Source organism: Microcebus murinus, chromosome 15 (assembly GCF_040939455.1).
Source record: "Microcebus murinus isolate Inina chromosome 15, M.murinus_Inina_mat1.0, whole genome shotgun sequence".
In the NCBI taxonomy this organism is placed as follows: Eukaryota; Metazoa; Chordata; class Mammalia; order Primates; family Cheirogaleidae; genus Microcebus; species Microcebus murinus.
The window spans coordinates 17,846,625-17,856,238 of record NC_134118.1 but is presented as its reverse complement, the minus strand read 5'-3'; the positions used below and the strand labels follow the sequence as shown (position 1 = coordinate 17,856,238).

Sequence of the window (9,614 nt, the reverse complement as noted above, 5' to 3'; positions counted from 1 at the left end):
CCGCCGACAGCAGTTGAAACAACCCCAGCATCTTTTGGTATCTGGAGCTTTGAACTCTCTCTGACGTTATGAGAAAGCACATTGGCTACTACAAGCATTGGGAAAAGGAAAGGAGCCTTAGATATGTGATGAAATATCAACCTTGAAGTCAGATGGGGAGATTGATTCGTTTTAATGTGCCTCTTTTGTAAGATGACTCGTTCTTGTCCAGTAAATAACCTGGCTGCCAGGCCGGGCGCTGTGGCTCACGCCTGTAATCCTAGCTCTTGGGAGGCCGAGGCGGGCGGATTGCTCAAGGTCAGGAGTTCAAAACCAGCCTGAGCAAGAGCGAGACCCCGTCTCTACTATAAATACAAAGAAATCAATTGGCCAACTGATATATATATAAAAAATTAGCCGGGCATGGTGGCACATGCCTGTAGTCCCAGCTACCAGGGAGGCTGAGGCAGAAGGATCGCTCGAGCCCAGGAGTTTGAGGTTGCTGTGAGCTAGGCTGACGCCACGGCACTCACTCTAGCCTGGGCAACAAAAGCGAGACTCTGTCTCAAAAAAAAAAATAAATAAATAAAAAAATAACCTGGCTGCCAAGAATATGTCTTCCTTTCTTAGAAAGCAAACACCTCCCATCTTAAAAAGTCACATATGACTTCTGAAGTTTTACAAATCAGTTTTCCTGCAAAAATGTAATGAAATATGCAAGACAGGAGTGGGATCAGAAGACCTGTGTCTGGGGCCTCAAGTTCCCAGCACACATTCACATTCCTGCTCTAGTTCTTCTTGCCCAAGGCACAGCCACACTCTCTCCTTCCTCTTCTCTGCTTTGCGTCAACAGTCTCTCCTTTGAGTCCATCTCTGAGTGAATTATTTGGTCCTGAATCTGTGACTTAATTTAGTACTTGGATATCTTGCCTTGTCAGTTGGATACCTCTGCGGTTCTTGCCACCCTAAAGGATGATGATTTGCCCATCTGTTATCTCCAGAAATGAGCATGGTGTCTGACACATGATCGTGTTTATTCAAATCTGTCCTCCTGCTTCTATGGTGTACAATTGTCACCTCAATGTGTCTGTTCAGCACAAGACTAAGAATTTCCCAAGCCCCCTTTCATCCAGGTAGGGCCATCTAGGCAGTTCTCCCCATGGTATATGAACAGAAGTGACATTTGCCTCTTTCAGGCCAGGTTGGTTAAAAAATGGTTGTGCTTTTTCCACACTCTGTTTCCCTTTGTATCAGCTGGAAAGATGGAAGGAGTCTGAGACCTTGAGTTACTGTTTAAAGAAAGCCTCCCACCAATAGGAAACACCCTCATTAGACAGTTACACAAACAAGAAATAAACTTCTACTGTACTAAGCCACTGAAATTTGAGGCTTTATTTGGTGTATAAGCTTTATCCTAACTAATACAGATTAATACTCAAAAATCTATATTTAATTTAATTAAATAATCTTAAATTTGCCCTTGTCCCTCTAAGGTCTAAATCATAAAGTATGGATAAAGCATAGAGAGTGGGAGGTGGGAAAATAGAAAGAAAGGAAGGAAAGGAAGAAAGAAAGAAGAAAAGGAAGAAGTAAGGGAGAGCAGGAAGGAGAGAAGAAGGGAGGGACAGATGAAGGAAGAAAGGAGGGAAGAGAGGAAGGAAGGAGGGAGGGAGGGAGGGAGAGAGGGAGGGAGGGAGGGAAGAGAAGGCATATGCAATGAAGAAGTGTAGTCAAACTGCCACCTCAGATATAAACTGCCTATGTCCTCACCATCAGTTGAGTACATTATAACCAGGTCATCTGTTAATTTTGCTGCTGTATCCGCATGCATAAAACATTCCCTGAGATGTAGTAGACACTGAAGAAATATGAGCTGACTTAATTAGTAAATTAAATAATATGCCATGCCTTTGCTCTCTTATACAATGACCCCAAGAAATGAAATCTCCCTAAGCCTAGAAATTATGGTCTTTAGTTAAGTATAGAATAATCTGTCCACAGAAAGTGGAAAAAACAGCATATGTGACTATGATGACATGCATCTGAATGCTTATGATGTGCCAGGTGCCCCATGGAATCCACGTTCTCAGGAAGCTGTTTTCCAAAATAATAGAGTATCACTTGTTATTAAAGAGCTGATATTTAACGGTTGGCTCTGCACTAGATAAAAGGCAGCATTCTGTCCCTTCTTATCCTAATCTTCAAAGCAAGTTACTGATAAGACTTTTTAGAAAAACTTTGAGAAGATGTTTTTGAGGAGGGAGAGCAGGGAAAAGGAGAACTTTCTAAAATAGCAAATAATAATCCAGCCTTAATATCAAGTAAGGAAAGAAGAGACCATATGTGGGGATGAGAACAATTTAATCTCCATCGTATGGTCCAATTATTGTAGTATATATATAATGCTAAATTCTGCCCAGCCCTGCTAATCAGACAGCAGCTCACTGTGTCTGTTTATCTCTGAGCCATTACCCAGTTGTACAGTAAATCTGCGTTTCCAGAGATGGTCTAAAATAGAAGCCCGTGCTGGCTAAATTTGTTTTGGGACATATCAGGCAACAGCTAGAAATTTTTAAATGACCAACTTGTATTCCACTGAGGCACTGAATGAATTGATTAGGGAAAAGCTAAAAATTGAATAGTATTTTTTTGGAGTAGGCTAAGGTTAGTTCTGCCAATGAAAATATGTAACTACTGGGGGAACAGCTATCAATCACAGCTGATTTTCAAACAGAAATGTGGAAAACATGAGATTAAATGGGAAAGGGGAACGTCTTCTTTTCTCCTCTATATGCCCCCTTCCAACTAGGTCAATAATGTAATTAAGTCACCAGGAAATACACTCAAACTCCCACCCGCAAAAATTGTGATAGGCGACAAATAACAAGGTTTCCCACCGGCTAGAGGTTTCCTCAGTTCAACAGCCTTCGGTCAGAGGATCAGATGGGCCCGTGGACCCTGCGAAGGGCTAACGTTCAATGGACCAATACCATGTGATTGATTGGTTTATAATATGGCGTGTGTGGTGCCGCCTTTGAGAAGAGCACTCTCGGGAGAGACAAGCCCAGCTATTGTTTGGCTGCTCTCGTGGTAGCGAGTGCCCTGCGGTAACCCTCGTGCTCTGAAATACTCATATTGGTTATTTCAAAGTTGGGTGCAGAATTGTGCTTTCCCGTGTCTGTCACTAATGACTTGCAGCTGTTGCTAATCTGTGCCTCTGATTTCCTTTGATTACTATGTGTATTGATGCCTGTGGTAAATAGGCATCTGCCAGGTGCCAGCACAATCAGGGGAAAAATATAAAAAGTTCCCTGTTTCAAATTCAATGTGACATTGTGCAAGTTGAGAGGCAGCCATTTAACTATTCAGAGGAAACAGCTTCCTGGGGCACCTCCGGCCTCCTGGCCAGGGACATCCCCCCCTCTTCTCCTCCCCCACCCTTCACCCCCCTCCCCACCCCACCCCACCCCCAGTGGATGCTGACTTTCTTTAGGATTGTTTTCAGCCACAAGAAGAGAGTTTCCATACACATGACATCCGTGGAGGGAACTAGCGAAGGTGGGTGGTTCTGACCCAAGTTTTTAGAGAGCAAGTGTCTCGCCTCTTCTCTGAGCTAAGCTCTAAAGGAACTTACCTGCCCCGTCAAGTCCCCCAGAGCTTCTCCACAACGGCTGTCCTGCGTGGGCTTTTGTTATTTGGTTTGGGTTTTTAGCTCTGAGAAACACATCTTACTCAGGAAGGGCCCTGGGCAGTGACCCCTTCTCATTCAAGAAAACCTGAGGACAACCTTGGAGAAAACAGAGGCTTTCCCAGGAAAGATGCAAAAGTGGCTTCCCTGGAGCACCTTTTGTTGTTGTGTTTTTGGAAAGCTACAGATGGAGGTAGAGTTTATCCATCTCTTACTCTGGTGCAACGATCCTGGAGCTTGAAATAGGACAAACGAGCCCCTGGTGTCCCCAGGCTGGGTTCTCTCTCATGGTTGCCTCGACCTCCCTCCACTGCTTGCTGCAGCCAGAGCCACCTCCCCTCGGACAGCCGCTGGCTCTGCCCCCTCAGCAAGGGGAGTGACTCCGCTTTCTGCTGGCCTCTCCTTCCGCCATCTGTATGTCATGAAGACAAGGACACGTTAGCCACATTTTGACAGGTTCACTGTTGTTTCCACTTCTGAAAAGAAAACTCTTCCGTGGTTGATGCCCAGCCACTATTTTACCACCGCTAGGAAACAGGGCAAGAGGCAGATCTACTTCGGAGTTAATCGTTAGATTGCAAAGTTAGGCACCCCAGGACAGGGACTGAAGAATAAAGGCTGACCAGAGGAGACCTAGAATACTGGAGAAAAGTATATGAGATCTCAAGATATGTTCATGTTCAATAGATCATGTGAACCTTATGAAACTCCGAAAGCAAAATGAGAATCTGATGGATGTTTTAATCTCTACTTGGGCAATTTTAAAATCTGGACTGTGGCCGGGTCATTGATTTACAAGCAGAGCCCAGGAATGTTTGGTCATTTTCCATCAAACTGGAACAATATGTTCACTCGAGGCATTTAATTTGCATGGCTTCAAAAACCAGTCAGTAAGACAGTGGGCCCCAGTAGTAGGGGAAAACAGTTAAAACATAATGAAAGAAGACCTCATATCTAAGTCAGAAGAAATAATTATAAGACTTTAGTAAATGCTCCTTAGCCCAGTGATTAAGGGAGTCATAGTAGCTATCTGGACATTAACTGTATGGTTCAGGAAGAAAACCTCTGAGTTGAGCAAAGTACAAAATTAACAGTAAGGAAAAATAAGATAATAAATTAGTAAAATTATAAAGCCATCACTTTTGAAAAGAGATATTATATCCTTCCTGGATATTTGGACAACAAGAAATCTTGTTGTATCAAAAAATATTTCCCTATATTACATTTTATTCAAAGACAATAAGCAAGTCAACATCAAAGAAGATCTTGATATGAGTTGAGCATCCCAAGTGTGAAAATCAAAAATCCAAAATGCTCCAAAATCTGCAACTCTTTGAGCACTATCATTGATGCTATAAACAGAAAATTGCATATGCAATCTCATGCAATGGATCACAGTCAAAACACAGTCAAAATTTTATTTCATGCACAAAATTATCAAAAATGTTATATAAAATGACCTTCAGGCCATGTGTATAAGGTGTGTGTGAACTATAAATGAATTTTGTGTTTAGACTTGGGTCTCATCCCCAAGATATCTCATTATGTATATGCAAGTATTCCAAAATCTGAAAAAAATCAGAAGTCTGAAACACTTCTTGTCCCAAGCATTTTGGATAACGGATACTCAACTTGTAGATTTTTAAAAAGGCAGACCTTACTGAGACGCAAAAGATGCTGCTAATTTGGGATTGGCTGAAGGTAAAGACATCAAAGAGAGTGGACTTTGCTGCTACCCTTTTAAAAAAAGTTTCACAAAGTAGCCAAAGGCATCTCTCTTTTCATTGACAGTCAGAAGAGAGATAGAATGAGATGAGATGTAGAGTTGGTAATCATCCAGAAAGCCAGTAGAAAAACGCTGGCTAGAGACAGGTATTTACTCTGTCAATACCAATCCACACAGCCACCTCCCTACCACCACCACCCCACCCACAAAGGAATGCAGAGAATGACCTCAGGAAAAACAAACCCTCGCCTCACAAACAAATCGCATGGCAGAGAAATCCTTGCTTTCCCAGGGCCTTGATGTAACCTCTTATAATAACCAGCAATTTTAGTAGTTGGCTTTAAATTGCTATCTGAACACAGTGTCTTCCAGAGAGACTTATAAAAGGAGATGTCTTGCTGGAGCTCTGTCAAGGGTCTGCATTGGGCTTAGGCAATGAGATTGAGTAGAATCTCATGCTGGCAGTAAGAACCAATTGCAGCCAAATGAAGTAACCAACTGAGTCTTTTGGCCGGCAACCTCCCTGATCCATCCTCAATGAAACTCTTGCCCAGTGACTTAGAGGAATTAGAGAAATTGCAAAAGAAATCCACTAAATGTGCATGCGAAGTTGTTACCTTGGGTATCACTTGCATCATGGGTGAAGGCGTGTGCACGTCTAATGCTTAGTGTTACCAGTAGCAATGGCAATTGGCTCTTTTCCAAACACACACACACACAGGAATTTTGCACCTAGCTTCCCAAAGTGTGATTCAAGGGGAGTTATCACTACGAGCTGCTCTGCAAGTTAAAATAAAATAAAATAATTAAAACACAAAAAGAACTTTGAAAAATACTAAATATTGTATCCCGCCTTTTTAAAGATTCTTAAAACACATCAGCACATACAGACTCTGAGGAGTCTTACACTTCAATAAGATTTAACATAATTTAATCTAAAATTTTTTAAACACATTTGATATAAAACTTCCTTAAACATGTAGCATCTATTAATATACCAGAAGCAGTGTTCTGTGGCCAGGCAATTTTAATATAATTATTCATTTTTTATATACAAGTAGAATAGTTTATTACTTACAAATTGTTTAATAGCAAATGAAGGGTATACTTCTATGACAAATTGCTATCTATATAATTTGGTCCATAAATAGGTCATAATATTTAATTAATAAACCTTGGCAATAATCAAGGTGAGACAAAAATTGCTGTTCAGTTGAAATCCCATGGTATGATGAGATAATTTGGGGTCCTTATATTTTATTTGCTTATTTTATGTTTTATGAAATATTTCATTTATATTAATGAAAGTGGGCAATGCTATGGTTTTTGCCACAAAGAATGGGATCTCAGGAAAATTCTACAAGTGTTTCATAATAACATTCATCTTTTATACCCCCACCCCAAAATCTCCATATATTAATAGTATCCAGGCAGGTGAATTTAAAGATCTTCCATGTGAAAGGCATGCGATAGTGCCTGAGGTCCCTGATCCTTGTTTTGGAGTTTGCTAAATTCAATGGAAGAGATAAGACAACTACACTAATAATTATAGGCATCAGTCTGTAAACACTATAAGAGAACAAAAGAGGGCTGGCTCTCAGTTCTGGGAATATCAGGCAAGGCTTCATGAGGGGGATGTCATTTGAGTAGAGCCCTGGAGAATGATTTGATCATCAATAAATAGGGATGAGGGAAGGAAGAAAAAAGTACTACATTACTAGGGGGAAATAACACGCAAAAAAAGAGACAAATTGCATCGAGATCATTCAGGGTCTTGAGTAATAGGCAGAACATTTGAAATGTGAAAATAAATTCAATAAACAAAGAAGGACCATGGAAGACTTTTGAGAAAAGAAGCACCTCCTGAAAGAGCTGTACCCTGGGAGCAGCATGTAGCTTGGAGGAAGAGAACCATCTAGAACCCTCTAGAACAGGGGTTCTCAGCCCTGTGATCCTCAGCCCAGCACCAGCACCAGCACCTGGGAACGTGCCAGAAATGCACACCCTTAAGCTCCATCCCAGACCTACTGAATCGGAAACTCAGTGGGGCCCAGAAATCTGTGTCTTAACAAGTTCTCCAGGGAATTCTGATGCATCCTCAAGTTTTCAAATTACTGATCTAAAGACAAAGAAACCAATTACATGGCAGTTTCAATCATCCAGATGACTGGCAATGAAAAATTAATCCAGGTAAAATAATCAAAGTAAGACAGTAAAGGATAGAAGAGATGGGGGCTGGAGGACCGCAGCTGATTTTACCAAAATATCAGTGATCTGGGGGATGCAGATCAATACATCTCTTCAAATTCTGTCCACAAATTTCCCAGACAGATGGCCATCTTTCCCCTTTTATTTTTCCAGTTTGTAAGCACTATTATGGAAGCAAAAGCAAACAACTTCTAGGGACTAACTAGATACAGGGAATGAGGGATAGAGAGGATTTAAGCTAGCTCCAAGTTTTAAGCCTCAGAGGTAGGCAGTTTAAAGATGCCTCAATGAAGAGATGAATAACAAAAGCCCCAGGAGGCCTATGGAAGAATGGAATGGATCCCCGTGCTTAGTTTTCATTTATTTATGCCACTGCCTACTGAACAAAGAATTTACAGAGCTTCCCAAAATGCGTATGATACAGTAAGGTAAAACAACAAGGTAACATTTTTAAAAGAAAGAAAATAATGAGGCAGGAGAAAAATAAGGGTGGTAAAACGAAGCCGTGAGTTGAGCCTGAGAGGCCACAATTTTGGCTTGAAGCTTCTTTGTAGTCACAACCGCAAAAGAGTCACAGGGTCCGTGACAGCAGAGCAAGTCAGCGACTTAGGAAAAACACATTTCTTCTTTGTACTGAAATGAGGGAGAAATGTCCACCTTGGACCACTGAAGAGGAGATTTTTAATGCAGTAAACAATGTTCTCAATATTGCCCTGTGAGATCAATTATTTGGCTTGAGAATGTCACGTGGAATTGTACGTGCCCTTCAAACTCAGCGAATATTTCCTGCAAAGTTGAGAATCTGAATCTGAAGCACAAAAAGCCAGAAATAAAACTGTAAGTGAATTTGGAATTTTCCCACATGAAAGAGATGTCCAGTTTGTAGATGAGAACACAGTAAGACAAATGATCAAAAAGGTCCTGTTGCTACCAGGGTTTATGCCTATAGTACAGAAAACACTGCCTAAATAGAGACACAACATCACCGCCAAGATTACATATTAATAGCTTCCAAACATGAATAAGTATTCAATTGAAAACATAAAAGCATTTCCCTCTTGGAAAAAAAAACCTAAATTAATCAAATTTTAAATTCATACAATAAATGAATGATTAGCATTCTAAAAGATTCAACATGGAATGTAAACATTGAATTTTTGGTTGACAATTGCCCTTAGCAAAGTCAATTTATAAAATTTCACTTACCATGAGTTTTTCAGAATACATCTATTGCATTCGATGTAGCAGACATATTTTAAAAACCTCAATCCCAATAATGTGTTAGAAAAGTTTCTACAATTGATGTGATATTAGATCAACAAACTGTCGTCTAGATGAGATATTCTGTTATGTCATGGAAGGCTAGAACTTTCTGATAAGGTTATTTCCAAAAAAAAAAAAAAAAAAAAGTGAAAGTAAATATAACCCAAAGATCAATATATGAGTGAGGATTGTTTTGGTTGCAATTATCAGAAACTGATTCTGACTTTAAAAACAGCATATATGTTTTATATGTGTCATATCAATTATCAATTATTGGAATGATATATTAAGTGACTCAGAGATCAAAGGAAATGTTGAAAAGTCAGATCACAAGATCAGGATGGCAGGATCTAATGGACAGCTTGCCCAGGGGCACTAGTGTCATGAGGGTGAATCAGCCTCTGTCATTTTCCATTCTGTATTACTCAAATCAAGGCTCCCAGTCCTGGGACAGAGAGGTTCGGTCCCCACACCCATCTCTTGGCTAGAGAAGGGCAAGGTCCCCTGATCAACCACTCCTTTTGGGTTGTGTATAGCCTTCATTAATGAGATGTCAAGGTCATGCTATGACAAAAGATAACAGGCAGGAAGAGAACAACAAACGTCCACCACACACAGCAAGTGCACATTTCTGGCAGGAAAGCAAAAACAAACAGGGACATTGATGTCTAAGTGAATCCAGTCATCATCCCAGAAACTCAAAATATTTTCACATTCACACTCCTTGAATATCTTAAGAACCCAGGGATT

At 40.6% G+C, this 9,614-nt stretch overlaps 1 long non-coding RNA gene across 1 annotated transcript; it reads right to left on the bottom strand.

The window, feature by feature from the left end:
• Positions 1–3,457: 3,457 nt before the first annotated feature.
• On the bottom strand, positions 3,458–8,962 carry LOC142876327 (uncharacterized). The gene is made up of 3 exons (XR_012923221.1): positions 8,808–8,962; positions 6,011–6,173; positions 3,458–4,079 (listed from the first exon to the last, which is right to left on the bottom strand). It is a non-coding gene; the product is annotated as an uncharacterized LOC142876327 (long non-coding RNA).
• Between the last annotated feature and the right edge of the window lie 652 nt (positions 8,963–9,614).